This window comes from Epinephelus moara, chromosome 22 (genome assembly GCF_006386435.1).
Source record: "Epinephelus moara isolate mb chromosome 22, YSFRI_EMoa_1.0, whole genome shotgun sequence".
Taxonomy (NCBI): domain Eukaryota; kingdom Metazoa; phylum Chordata; class Actinopteri; order Perciformes; family Serranidae; genus Epinephelus; species Epinephelus moara.
Genome location: NC_065527.1, coordinates 7685304 through 7698643, shown reverse-complemented (window position 1 = coordinate 7698643; position 13340 = coordinate 7685304).

The window sequence follows — 13340 nt, the reverse complement described above, 5'->3', positions numbered from 1 at the left end:
ACAACAGCATTGACCATTTCTTCAGATTTAATGAAAAGGACCTCTTGAGGTTGTGCAAACTAGATTTCTATCTCCCAAAAGCAAAGACAGAAGTGGCATGACATTGCTGAAGCACCACAGAAAACCTCAGGGAGGAGGTTGGGGATGGTTGGGTCAATAGTGTCAAATGTGTGACTCGGGAGACTCAGACAGTTTCTGTATATTTATAGACAGAGACTGTTTCTGAATACTGTCACTGACAATATGTGAATATTGTCAGTGACAGTATTTACATTTGGACCCAACTGCACAGTGCCAAATTTTACTTACAGTTTATCAAACATAATCTAGGACTCTGGATAGTTGTCCAATAAGTAGGACTGTAATGGTACATGTATTGGTACAGAACCATTCACAGTACAGGGGTCATGAGCTGGTGTATTCAGCCGAAAGCAGAGTGCATACTATGTAGATTAATGCACATGATGTGGAACCAAAGTTCACAAGAGTGAGTTCTGCCCACAAGCTTTTAGCTGTATGCTGTTAGCCATTGTCCATTGCAGTTGTATTGAAAGACATTTTTGAAGGATAATGGAGCTCTAAGGCACAGAGGCAACGTGTACAGATACAGTGTAAGGCCTTGGCAACACTGAGAAACAAATTGTTTGTTGGTTGTGGCATTATAACAGCCCACAGGTTTTGTTGTTTTTCTTTGCCTAGTGGAGAAGTGCTAAGTGGCTAGTGTCTATGTTAGCATCTACAGCTCGTTAGCTAAGAAGATATTGAACTTTTTCACTGCTGCAACCTTTTTTTCCCTCATAAAACTCAAATATTTGTAATAATACTGATCCAATACGCTGTAACAGGTAACTTGGCCTTATTCCACTTGCTGCAGACAGACAGGTGCTGTGTGTGTAATGCTGGGAGAGGGTAACAATAATTCCTGTACAGCCGGGCTTTTGTTTGTTTCCTCCTTTTATCTCCATGCTAACCCAAGTCCACGGTTTCAAAGTGAAGCCTACAGCAATAAGGAGCCATGTGCTCTCATACAGCTGGCATAAAAGTAAAAGAAACCATTGATCATACTCCTGTGTGTTCACAGAGCCATGCTGTTATTTACTGCCGTTCCCTCAGGTCCGTCTCATGGGCATTGCAATTTCTTTGAAATTGTGCATGACCACACACACACACACACACACACACACACACACAGAGTAAAGCCTTAAATATAGATAATAACAAACATATCTCCACTAAATGGTTAGTATTTTTTCAGTATGTCTGCTATCTTAATCTGAATAGAAACATTCGTCCTGAGGGTTAACTACATAAGTGCACCAATTCATGTCTTTGCTAGGTGATTGGCTATTGATTTTCCATCTGTATAGCAGATTGGTCCGCGGCTTTTGCCCAGCAGAAACAGAAGAGAGAACTATGGTCCCTTACCATTTCATTTCGGGCGCCATTACCACTGAGGAGCCCATCAATTGTGGTTCATGGACTGTCTGTCATGTTCAAACATGACACTGCTTCATTGTGTAAAGCCCATGAAATAGCCCCAATAATCAATTCAGCGGTGCAATGGTATGTAGAACATTACTGTGGAGGTATTGACTGAAATCAGTCTCCAGTACAACCCAGTTATACGGTAGCCCAGCTTTCCTGTATTACAACGACACTGTCCTGCTGTATGTTGTTACCTCAGCTGTTCAATAGCGCCAAACATGCTAAAGCGAGGTAAGACTGGAATCCAATATGTTTAATGAATAGTGATGCGCTATTAGTATTCACTGTGTGCAGATAAACTGGGTTCTTTGCAGACTCTCTTTCCTTTCCGTTTGAATGACACAGAGAAATCAAAAGAGCGCCAGAGAGGCACAGAGGCCTTTCATCTGCCACCAAGCAAAAGTAAGTGAAAGAACAGGGCAGAGAGTTAGAGGAGCTGAGTCACTGCTTATTCTGTAGATTATCCCTCTTTGCTCAGCATGCCATCCAGAAATCCTCTGTGACTTCTGTTTTGTTTTCTGGCTTTGGCTGTCTGCCCCTCTGCTCACAGAAAGAATGGATGGACTGTATCCAGAGGCAGAAGAGATCAGTCTCAATTTAGATTTATATTTTACATATGAATATGGTAATTGTAATAACATCATGTTTATGGGGTTTAATTTTGGCCTGTTTAACACCTCATATGGGTCGTCCACCAATCGGAAGATCAGCGGTTCGATCCCCAGCTCCTCCAGTCTGCATGTCCTTGAGCAAGATACTTAAAAACTGAGTAGCAGGTGGCACCTTGTATGGTAGCCTCGGCCACCAGTGTATGAATGTGTGTGCGAATGGGTAAATGTGAAGAGAGGATGTGAAAAGCGCTTTGAGTGGTCAGAAAGGCGCTATACAAATGCAGGTCCATTTACCATTACCATACCATTATAGGGTGAAGATTAAATATAACACTTCCATGTGTTTGCCAGTATGGCTGTACTCAAATCAGTATACATTCTTATAAATACACAACATTATTACATTATGACATTATATTATTTTGCATACTACCTGAATTTCCCTCTCGGAGCTTTAAAAGCTTATCCCGTTATTTCCCCCTAAATACACCACACTTACAATTATGAGAAATATATTAGTCACTCGTCCACCTACTTACACTACAGTCCAGCACACCACCTGCCCCACACTTAACTCCTGTAACAGCCTACATGAGTAACACTCATGTTTTAGAGCTTTTTCCACACAGAGAAATAAAAAGCAGCCAAGGCTCTCTGGTCATAGTTCAGTTATAAAATCCTAACGCACCACAGAGTCTCTCTCCTGCGACTGACTGCACCGTCAGTCAAACACTTACTCACTGGATGGCAGAAGGTGAGGTCATACCAGTGTCTGGTTCAGAAGTGGTTTGGCTGACTTGGAACAGTAAACAGAAACAAGTTGTGCTGCACTGTGTTCCTCTGCCCTCCATCACCCCTCTCTGTCTCCATCAAAGTTAGTTTAGTAGTTAGGTCATTTCAAGACTAAAGTCAGTTTGTAAAGGTTTACAGCCTGCCAGGGTGTTATTCTGTGCTGCTGTGTATGACACTGCTGCTTAAAAACAATGCAGTGATCCTAATAGGGCTGCCCCCGACTAAGAATTTTCCTAGTCGACCAATAGTCGTCATTTAGAGCCATTAGTGGACTACTCGCTCACATGTTTACGATATTAATTTAATTATTGAATGATATATTTTGGTGGTTTGAGTTGAAGGTGTGAGAAAGAATAGTATCAGTAACATTGTTAACACTGTGCTACATTACAGAGAAATACAAAACCGTACTAATGAACCTTCATTAATATAGGCCTATATTTTATCTATAAGTGCATGTCACACACTGAGCGAGCCGCCTGTTAATGACGCTGTGGGCTAATGGGCATGTAGCTACTTCCATGTTTCAGATGATACGTCATGTTTGTAGTCGACCAATGAAGATGAGTTTACATATCACCTTGGGTTCGTCCTTCACCTTCTCAAAATGATCCCACACTTTGGATTTCCTGCCCGACATGTTGTTAACTAGCCTGTGGAATAACCGCAGGTACCAGCCCTGGAAATTAACATGACTCCTGTCTGACTGCTGAGCGTGGACACTTCCTGTGTCTGTCCTTTCAAATTAAATTCCAACATGGTCCAGTCATATAGGTTTTGGTTTATTTTGACAAGGCGCAGCTCCTAATAGAGTTTCACATTTGTTTTCTTTTTTTTTTTTTCCTGCGACTAAGTGACCAATGAAATCTTGCAGACTAATGACCTTTGTGGTCGACTAACGTTTGGTCAACTATTAGGGGAGAGCCCCAGATTCTGATGACAAAATGTGAGTCGATTTGAGTCACTAAACTTTAGTAGGCAAGAAACTTGACTCGTTAGTCTACAAATTTACACTCGTGCTCAGTAGAATGTTGAGTTATGCTGGAAATGGATCCTCTCATTGCATTTTGACTTGTCAAAGTCGGAAAAAGTATAGGTGTTGGGTATTACTAATAACTACTACAACAGACCAGATTGCAGAAAAGAAATCTCTAGTCCCTGCCTGCCCTCCATCCAGGATTTAAACACCTCCAGAGTCAGGAAATAGGCAGGAAACATCACTGCAGACCCTTCACACCCTGGACACAACCTGTTCTAACTTCTCCCCTCTGGCAGGAAAACACCACAGAACACTGTGCACCAAAACAACCAGACACGAGAACAGTGTCTTCCCACAGAACAGATAATATCAGCTCACATCCACTCGCTCCCAATATAGACTATATCTTTGCAGTTTAAAATGCAGTTGGTTTTTCTTAAATATGCACATACTATGATGACCTGTCAGTCTCAATATAAATCCTGCACGTTGTATATACAGTATAAATAATAGATATCTATACATGTACATATAGTTCATAATCATCCAGTCCATGTAGGTCCATTCATAATTTAATTAATTGCACTTTTTTGTGTTGTTTACATCTCACAGAATCACTCAACTTTTCATACTTTATATTTGATTCTTGTTGTTGTTCATTGGTGCTTTTTATATATAAACTTATAGTTTGACATACTTGTTTTCATAATTGTCCTGTGACTATTCTGTACCTTATTTGTCCAGCTTTGTTGCTCTTGTTCTTAACTTTTTTTTGTACATTGAGTGCAGCGAGAAAAAAGGTCAAACCCCTCGTATGTGTTCACATACTTTCTTGTAATCCTAAAATGACATACCCAAATTAAAATGCCCGTAGCTTCTGAACCGCTCTGACTACATGCATGCATGAGGTCTTGCCAGAAAGAAAACTCTCTAAAGTTTCTTGTCAGAAACACTCTAGGTGATACACAGACAGAGTAATGGGCCTCTGAAGTCAGTAAAAAATTGAAGATTTTGCCTAAAATAAAATAAAAAATGTTTTTCAGGATGAATAACTGTCTGTGGCTTCATCTGAGCAGGTAAATGACACTGTGGGGCTGTAGGCACACTATCAATGAACACTTGTTTCAATTTTGACGAAGATTGCTAAAAGTATGACCATTCTACAGTGTTTTTTTCCATGAAAAGATCCAGGCGGAGCTCCAAATGACAAGTCGGTCACTCGGCTTCAAAACAGTACTATCAGTGATCAAACAACACTCAGCCAGCTTCTAACACTGTACCTTATTGAAATCAGGTGTGATAAAGATAGCTGATGTTGTTTATGACACAGAAACACCATAAAATATCACCAAATAAAGCCATGTGAAACGTGAAAGTTATGATCCCACTTTCTAGACCGTATATCTCAGCCAAAAACAGTGGTAGGAGTGCGACTCGTACATTTTATAAAACAGCTACGTGCCCGTGCGACTCGTACATTTTATAAAACAGCTACGTGCCCGCTAACAGTTCCACATAAGATCACGAGTAATCCTTAAACTTTTCCCGTCAACAAACGGCATGACATGACTTGTACCACTCATCGCGATTTTGGACTTTGTGGACGTCTGCGTCCTGGCAGAGTTAGAGAGGTTAAAGCTACATTATCAACAGCTCTGTTCACGTGTCTTATTAAGTTGTGATATTGCAGCAGTGAGCCAGCATAAACAATAAGATGACCCTGAAACTGAAGCAGCTCAATGGAGTTAAGATGCCAGTTGTCCTTTTTGAAGATGGTACGATCCCTGGCCCTTGCAGACTACATGTTAAAGAAATCCTTGTGCAAGATACTGAACCCCAAAATTGCTCCAGATAGCTGTGCCATCTCTGTGTGAGTAGGTGTGAATGTTTACCTGATGAGCAGGTAGCACTTTGTATGGCAGCCTCAGTGAACAGCGTATGAATGTGTGTGTGAATGTCTAAGTGGTGCTTATGTTGTAAAGGGCTTTGAGTGGTCGCTAAGACCAGAAAATCGCTACACAAATGCAGTCCATTTACCATTTTATTATTTACACCTCTGCTTGTCGTACTGTAAACCTATTACATGAGGTCACTGAACTTCATGAACTAATAAGAAGCATAACGTTGTTAAGTACTCCTTACTTTAAATGTGCGATAAAACTGACAAGGAGATTGTAGGAGATGTCAGTGAAGCACAGTGCTCACGCCCACACAGTCCTGAGGAGAAGGCTCATCAGACAGCATAAGTGAGAACAACTTAAGGATGTACCACTGCTGTAGGGATCTTAATAACACATTAAACTGATTATCAATCAATTTGTTTTTGGGTTTTTTCAAATTGATGTGTAAATTGGGGATAAAGACCCCTTCAGATCTACTTAATTTGCTGATGGAGAGCTTCTGAAATTAGTTTTAAGAAGTTTACTTTTAACCTTCCAAAATTAATGGACAATTTAAGGGCTCTTTGGCTCTCATACCAACCCAAACATCTTAGTCTACTTTGAGGTGTTTTATATGGTTTCATGGATTAATTAAGGATCACTTAAGGGCACCTTAATAGATGCACATGATGTAGAAATCCTTTCTTACAGCAGATATTTTGACGACTAAAACACAGGCTGTAGGTCAGCGGGTAATTGTGGTAGTGGTGGAGCTACGGGCCAAAGTTGGATTATCAGGTGGCTAAAGCAGGCAACAGCCCCGAGGCACCAGAACTCCAGGGGCACTGAGAGCCCCAGGCTTACTGTGTGTCAGCTAGTTTGTACTGAATAAATAGAAAATGTTTGGGAATATGCACCACTAGAGCAAACTATCAGCTGACAAGATGAGGGCCTTAAAGGGAAACTTTGGTATTTTTCAATCTGCCCCTTACTTCCCCATGTTTCTGTCTCTGGGGCCTTTGTATACCAAGTCTGTATGTTATTTTTTCAGCCATTATCCAAAAAAAATTGTTACACATAGACACCTTGCAGAGTCAGATGCATTTTATTGTCCGATTCGTAGCAAAAATGCCCAATACAAGACAAAATGGAAAGACATATTTGCTCCCTTGGTTCTCTAACTGGAGGGGCTGAGCCATCTGCCCTCTGTCTCCACACTGTCGCTCTCTCTGTGTCTGTGATGTTACCTCATCATCTCCATCCACTTGAATATTACCATCTAACCTGCTAAAAGTAGAAAATCTCTCTAGAGGCTTGACAGATGCAAAAAATGCAGGTAATTAAACCTGTTAGGACTTGGTGTGCAAAGGCTTTCACTGAATAATGGGGATGACAATGTTTGAAAATGAGCTCAGTGTTGAGAGGGAGCGCTGCAGCCAGCAGCTGTAAAACACTTCTAGGTTAAGAAATGACACACATATAAACATATTAGTTATACATACTTGGTCCCTATGGTCTTGGCCACCTCTTTTGGGAACAGGAGAGAATGTTCGGAGCACAGCAGCCCTGTTAATCAGATCAGATCCACATTGGAAAAGTCAGCAAAATATTCAGCCATGACATTCAAAGTCTTTAACACTAAGTTAGTAACCTGGAAATCCAGATGCCCCCTCCCTAGCAAATTCTAATTTGCACTACACAGGGATCTGGCCCCGACGCGCAGAGCCTGCTGAATCGCCTATCAGACCAATCAGATCAGTCTATCTGACAGAGGCGGGCTCTGGGCGGGCGTAACATGATGAGGACAGCGCTGCACCGTAGGAGTCGAAAAGTAAACAGCCAAGATGGCAGCTGCAGAAGGACCGCATCCATTCAATTTAGCTTTCGAAGAAACGCTAAGCCAACTACACTTATCTTTTTCCTTGAGAGAGGAACAGAAGACTGCCCTAGAAGCTTTCGTTTTCAGGAAGGACGTTTTTGCAGGTTTGACGGGATACTGCAAAAGCATAATATATCAGTTAGCCCCACTGTTCGGCAAACAAATGGGGCTTAGTACAATGAATACGTCACCTTGTTTTTTGCTCTGATTGGCCGTCGTGCTATCCAATTGCGTGTGGTGGCTTTTGAAATGCCTCAGTTAGTGCCGCCCCTTGGGTAGGAAGGGTGTATCGGTGAGAGCTAGACTCAAAATCTGTCTAGATTTGAGTCTGGATTTCCAGGCTACTAAGTTAGGCTTTCTGTACTCTGACTTTCATCGTCATGTAACAACTAATGTGATCAATAACCAATACAGAATATATCCACCTGTTTCTCTACCTAATTTTAATGATCATCAAGTCTCTGCTGAAGTCGAATTAAAATCAAATTATGCATGCATACTCTTATCATGATGGGGCCTGCAGACACCTTGTAGTACTCCAGGGTTACTTGAGTCTAGGTTGAAAAATCCCTTAGTTTCTCTTTAAGGTAAGTTCATCTTAATTATCTTAAGGCCCAGTCACAGACCAGGTGTATACTGTGTGTGGAGAGAATGGAGTCAGTCCAGCAGCATATTTTAGCACCTGGGCCTCCATGCAGGTTCATACTTTGTAGTTACTTTGCATCTCTTTGTAGTCATTTTGTGTCTTTTGGTGGCTGTTTTGCCCATTTTGCAGTCGTCGGGAGTCTCTTTGTGTCTCTTTGCAGCTGTTCTGCATCTCTCTGTAGTTGTTTTGTGTCTCTTTACGGTCTTTTTGTGTCTCTTTGCACTTGTTTTATGTTTATTTGTGGTCATTATCAGTCTCTTCCTGGTCGGTACGTGTCTCTTAGAGTAACATTTTGCAGATGAAAGGGAGGCCCCGAACACTTTGGACACTCGGGCCTGTGCTCATTTGGCCTGTTCAGTAATCAATGAACAAGAGCTGCCCCCTGAAGATTTGAATCAACAGTCAGTCAACAGAGACTGCTTCAAGTCGAGCAGTCCTTTTTTGCCTGTCAGTGAGCTGTGCAGTGTACTTCCAGGGATGTTTTGGTCCCCGGATTCAGCTGCAGAGTGAGCGCTCTTGACTTTCATGATACTCTTTGGTACAGTAAGCTGTGAATGTGATGCAGCGGCACAGAGGAAGAGAAGCTTTGCACCTTAAGGCTCTAAAATAATGTTATCTTCTCTCTTCTGCTTAGTAGTGGTGAGTAAACAGCTCACAGCAGCTTCAACTAGTTAAGTTCGTTAGTGCCATTAGCTTGTTTACGAGGCTATATTACGCAAATGCCACACTGAGCGTCTCGCTGAGCCTGATTCAAACTACAAAACTCAATATCAACTAAAAAAATAAACTAATCGTTGAACATTAAACAACCAAATCTGACTTGACTGCCATAATTCTGTCAGGTACAGCCCTACAGTGAGTAACGGTGAGTAACAGAAAAAAAAGTATGTCCCTAAACCCACTTTCATTACATTTCCAAATAAGAGCAAATGCTTAGTGTCACATTCATCAGCTTGACTTGGGTATAAAGCTCTGACAGCTCTGGATTTACCTTATTAAAAGTGAGCAGTGTAAGTCGATCAGGTTGCACCTCATTACTCATATCAGTCCTGTCCATGCAGGTCACGCCACCTCAGACCCCCCGGCCTCCCTCCCAGCTCATTCTTATTGTGCTATCACACAGAGAGGTGGAAGATGGAGATGCAGGCCCTGCGTACTGCAAGTCACTGGGTTGAAGCAGGGTCATTATTGACTGGCCCTCGGCCATCGCCTCGCATCTTCCCTCCCACCTCAATAGATTATGCTGTGGGTGGGAGAACAGTCTCATCAGTTTTTTCCTCTTCCACATTTTCAGCACTGCCAGGGGCCCCCCCAGTCTGATTCACTGCCTTCTTACCAAACGACATATTTGCCATTAACTGCCGCCTTCATAGACGTTCTATCAGCCAGGCCTGACATAATCAATGATGGTTGCCATACTTAATGAGACATTTTCTTAAAAAACACCAGCTTTTAACAGCAGCAGCCCCCGCCATCCTGAAATAGGTTTTGCAGACCTTGTACGACATTATTCGATTTGACCGTGTAAAGAGATGAGAGAGAAGCTTCCGGTCCACATAGCCGTTAAGAGCAATCTAATTTAATGCAATGTAAAGTCATGTCAGAGATAAGATGAATCCGCATGGATCTTGAGTGAGCTCAAATTGAATCTGCCATCACTCTGGGGAGTCACAGAGATACATCTCTATTCACCAGCCGGGCTGCGGTTCACCTCCCGTGGTGAATTTGTGTCAGAATGACGGAGATTAATTGATTCATGTGGCGACCCACTGCATGGCTGGAGCTTTAACACAAAGCCAGCAGGGGGAAGAGATGCATCTTTGTATTTGTGTTTGCACAGCTTTACTTCTGTAGACTTGTGACGCTGGGGTGCCGAGGCCCGCTCCCACATGCTTGTACATCCCATCAGCCTATTTGGCCCCAGTGTTTTCAACACTACAGACAAGCTACTGATTCATTTCAGGAGTTAAAAAGCTGCGGATTTACATGACAGGGATAAGGAAAAGGCAAGTCATGCAGAGCCGGCTGGACTCAACTAAAGACAAACTGTAACCCACCGCCAGCAGATCCATTGTGGAAACCAGCCCGGCGTTGTTTATCATCGGCTTATAGTGTGCTCAAACAGCTCAGCGTGTCTGCTCTTTTATGTGGATATTAATAACTTATGAGTGAGAATTTGAACAATCAAAAAGCATGCATAAGTCTGTTGTGATTGCTCTCTTAGTAGGAGGGTGTGACAATGAAAAATGAAACAAAAGGAGCAAATAATAAACTATTCATGTGTAGTGAGAGCGGTGACTGCAGGTAGTCTGGGCCTGAAACACTGCAACCACTTTCAAGATTACCGAGTTTTATCACCACCTTTATATACTAATTAGATCTTCTGTACGTTTCTGTGATTGCCTGGAATAAATAGAACTTCTCTGCGAGTGTGTGTGTGTGTGTGTGCAGAAAATGTCCTGTGATTAATGAAATCATCAAGATAAGCAACCTCAGATACCCACTGTTCATTCAGTCATCTAGAAAGTCTCAGTTCCAGCACTTGAATGCAGCCTTTCAGTGTGAAACAATGGCTGCTACAGTAATTACAGATGCCGCCGCTGTCACAATGAGACTGACGTCGTACTCTTAAGCATTCAGATCAGCCTCCAAAAGAAAGAAGACAGCGGCAGCTGAGACAAATCTGAGGACCTGTGTTTTCTTTCCAGCAACATATAAAGAAAAAATACCACATTTCCAGGTTTGTGTAATCTGACACAAACAGATGCTTTGAGGAGAGCGTCCTCCTTGTCCTTTTGTGCGCTGCGCACAATGGCAATTGTGTTTTGTTTTTTATCCGTGGCGCATTATGCAGCTTTTCATCGTCTTTTAAATGCCGTAAAAAGGAGATCTATTGCCTCTTAAACAGAAAAGGAGAATGTAATTTAACCTGTGGAGACAACAATGACAGACAAACAATGCACCTTAGCGTGGCCTTTGACCTCATCATGTGATCATACTGTCTGCCCTGCTGTGCAACCACTCTCATATGTTAGAAAATAATCTGTCACTGTCCTGTCTCTCATTTAGAAAGTGCCCAGGCAGCAGAGGGAGTGTACAGTGTATTGATAAGAAACAGCGCAGAGTGCAGAGCAGGGTCAAGCAGTGAATCACCAGAGCTTATCAGCCACTCATAAAACACAGTAACTAGATGTGACATCGCTTGTAAAGCGCCACATGCAGATTAAGTGTGCCGAGCCCTCGATCAATGGATCATCAAGACTCTCCAATTAAAGAGGTGGCTGAATCCTAGAGGCTCTGTTTGGTGGTAATGATAAAAAAAAGTCCATTAAAGTTGCTAATTAAATGATAAGCGTAAATTAAAATACAGGTCAAGCGAATGAACTGTGGGATTTTTAAGCAGCAATAATGGCTGGTTGCAAGTGGCTGGGGCGGGTGGTGGAAGTGGTGGTAATGGTGGAGGTGTATGGGGGTGGGGGGGCATCAACAACTCTTCATCACAAACTCATAAGTGCTTGAAAATAACTTTGCAGAGTGGAGCATTGGCCGCGCAGCCAGCTAAAGCTCTGTGAGGGGGAGTTCATAACAGGAGGGGCTGTAAAAGAGTACAAGTGTGTTAAGACCTAACGCTTCAGTTCCTGGCACTAATAACCTTTATCGGTAATAGCTTCATTACATGTGAATAAATCATTGCTATTTGTAACTCCAAATGCCTACAGCCATGGACATATTATGAGATGATGGGCTCCTGGACACAGTAATGTAAGGGCCCTGACACACCAAGCCGACTGTCAGCCGTGAGTCAATGTAAAGCCATTGATGGACGTCTGTCACCCTAGTTTTTGAAGTGTGTCCCTCACCGTTGGCACTATATTGCCCTTGTCTGCTTTTTTTTCCCAGCAAATCGGCATGTTGAGTTGGAGATGTTGGAGCCATAGACTGTATATTAAGATGGCGGACACCCCACTGTACAAAAATGAAGGCAAATATCCCGCATACGGCTGCTGCCATCTTGCGCTGGTGATGTCATTTGGAGCCAGGGGCATTTGGAGCCAGAGTCGGTAACGAATCCCACCCAAACATCAGTGTAACCAGTCGCAACCAGCACCACTGATTGTGAGAACACTGACCGGTAAACATGTATGTCAATCATGCTGTCAAACCCCCGTTATATAGCATCAAATAACTAATTAAAACCAAACTTCTTTGAAAAATGAACACTCGAACAAACATCAGCATGATAAGAGCTCCATAAAACGACCAAAATTTATTTGAAGCATACTTTTTAGTTTGACCTATTCACTAACATGGAGGGGGCGGGGTTTATGACCTGTACTGCAGCCAGACACCAGGCAGCAATTCGGATATTTTGGCTTCATTTTTAGGGAGTTGTCATGTTGTCCATCTTTTCTATACAGTCTATGATCAGGGCTTGTCAGTGAGAAAAATCACTGGGATTGGCGATGGAGCTTCTGCTGGAAGTAGCCATCAGAAGATGGGTACACTGTGGTCATAAAGAGATGGACACGGTCAGCAACAATACTCAGGTAGGCTGTGGTGTTTAAACCATGCTCAGTTGGTACTAAAAAAATCTCCCCCACACCATTACACCACCAGCAGCAGCCTGAGCTGTTGATACAAGGCAGGATGGATCCATGACACCAAATTCTGACCCTACCATCTGAATGTGGCAGCAGAAATCCAGACTCATCAGACCAGGCAACTTTTTTCCCAGTCTTCTATTGTCCAGTTTTGGTGAGAAAACCCGTGTGAATTGTAGCCTCAGTTTCCTGTTGTTAGCTGACAGGAGTGGCACCTGGTGTGGTCTTCTGCTGCTGTAGCCCATCTGCTTCAAGGTTGGACAAGGTGTTGTTGCTTCAGAGATGGTCTTCTGCAGACCTTGGTTGGAACCAGTGTTTATTTGACTTCCTGTTGCCTTTCTATCATCTTGAACCAGTCTGGCCATTCTCCTCTGACCTCTGACATCAACAAGGCATTTTGGCTCACTGGATATTTTCTCTTTTTGGGACCATCCTCTGTAAACCCTAGAGATGGTTGTGCTGAAAAT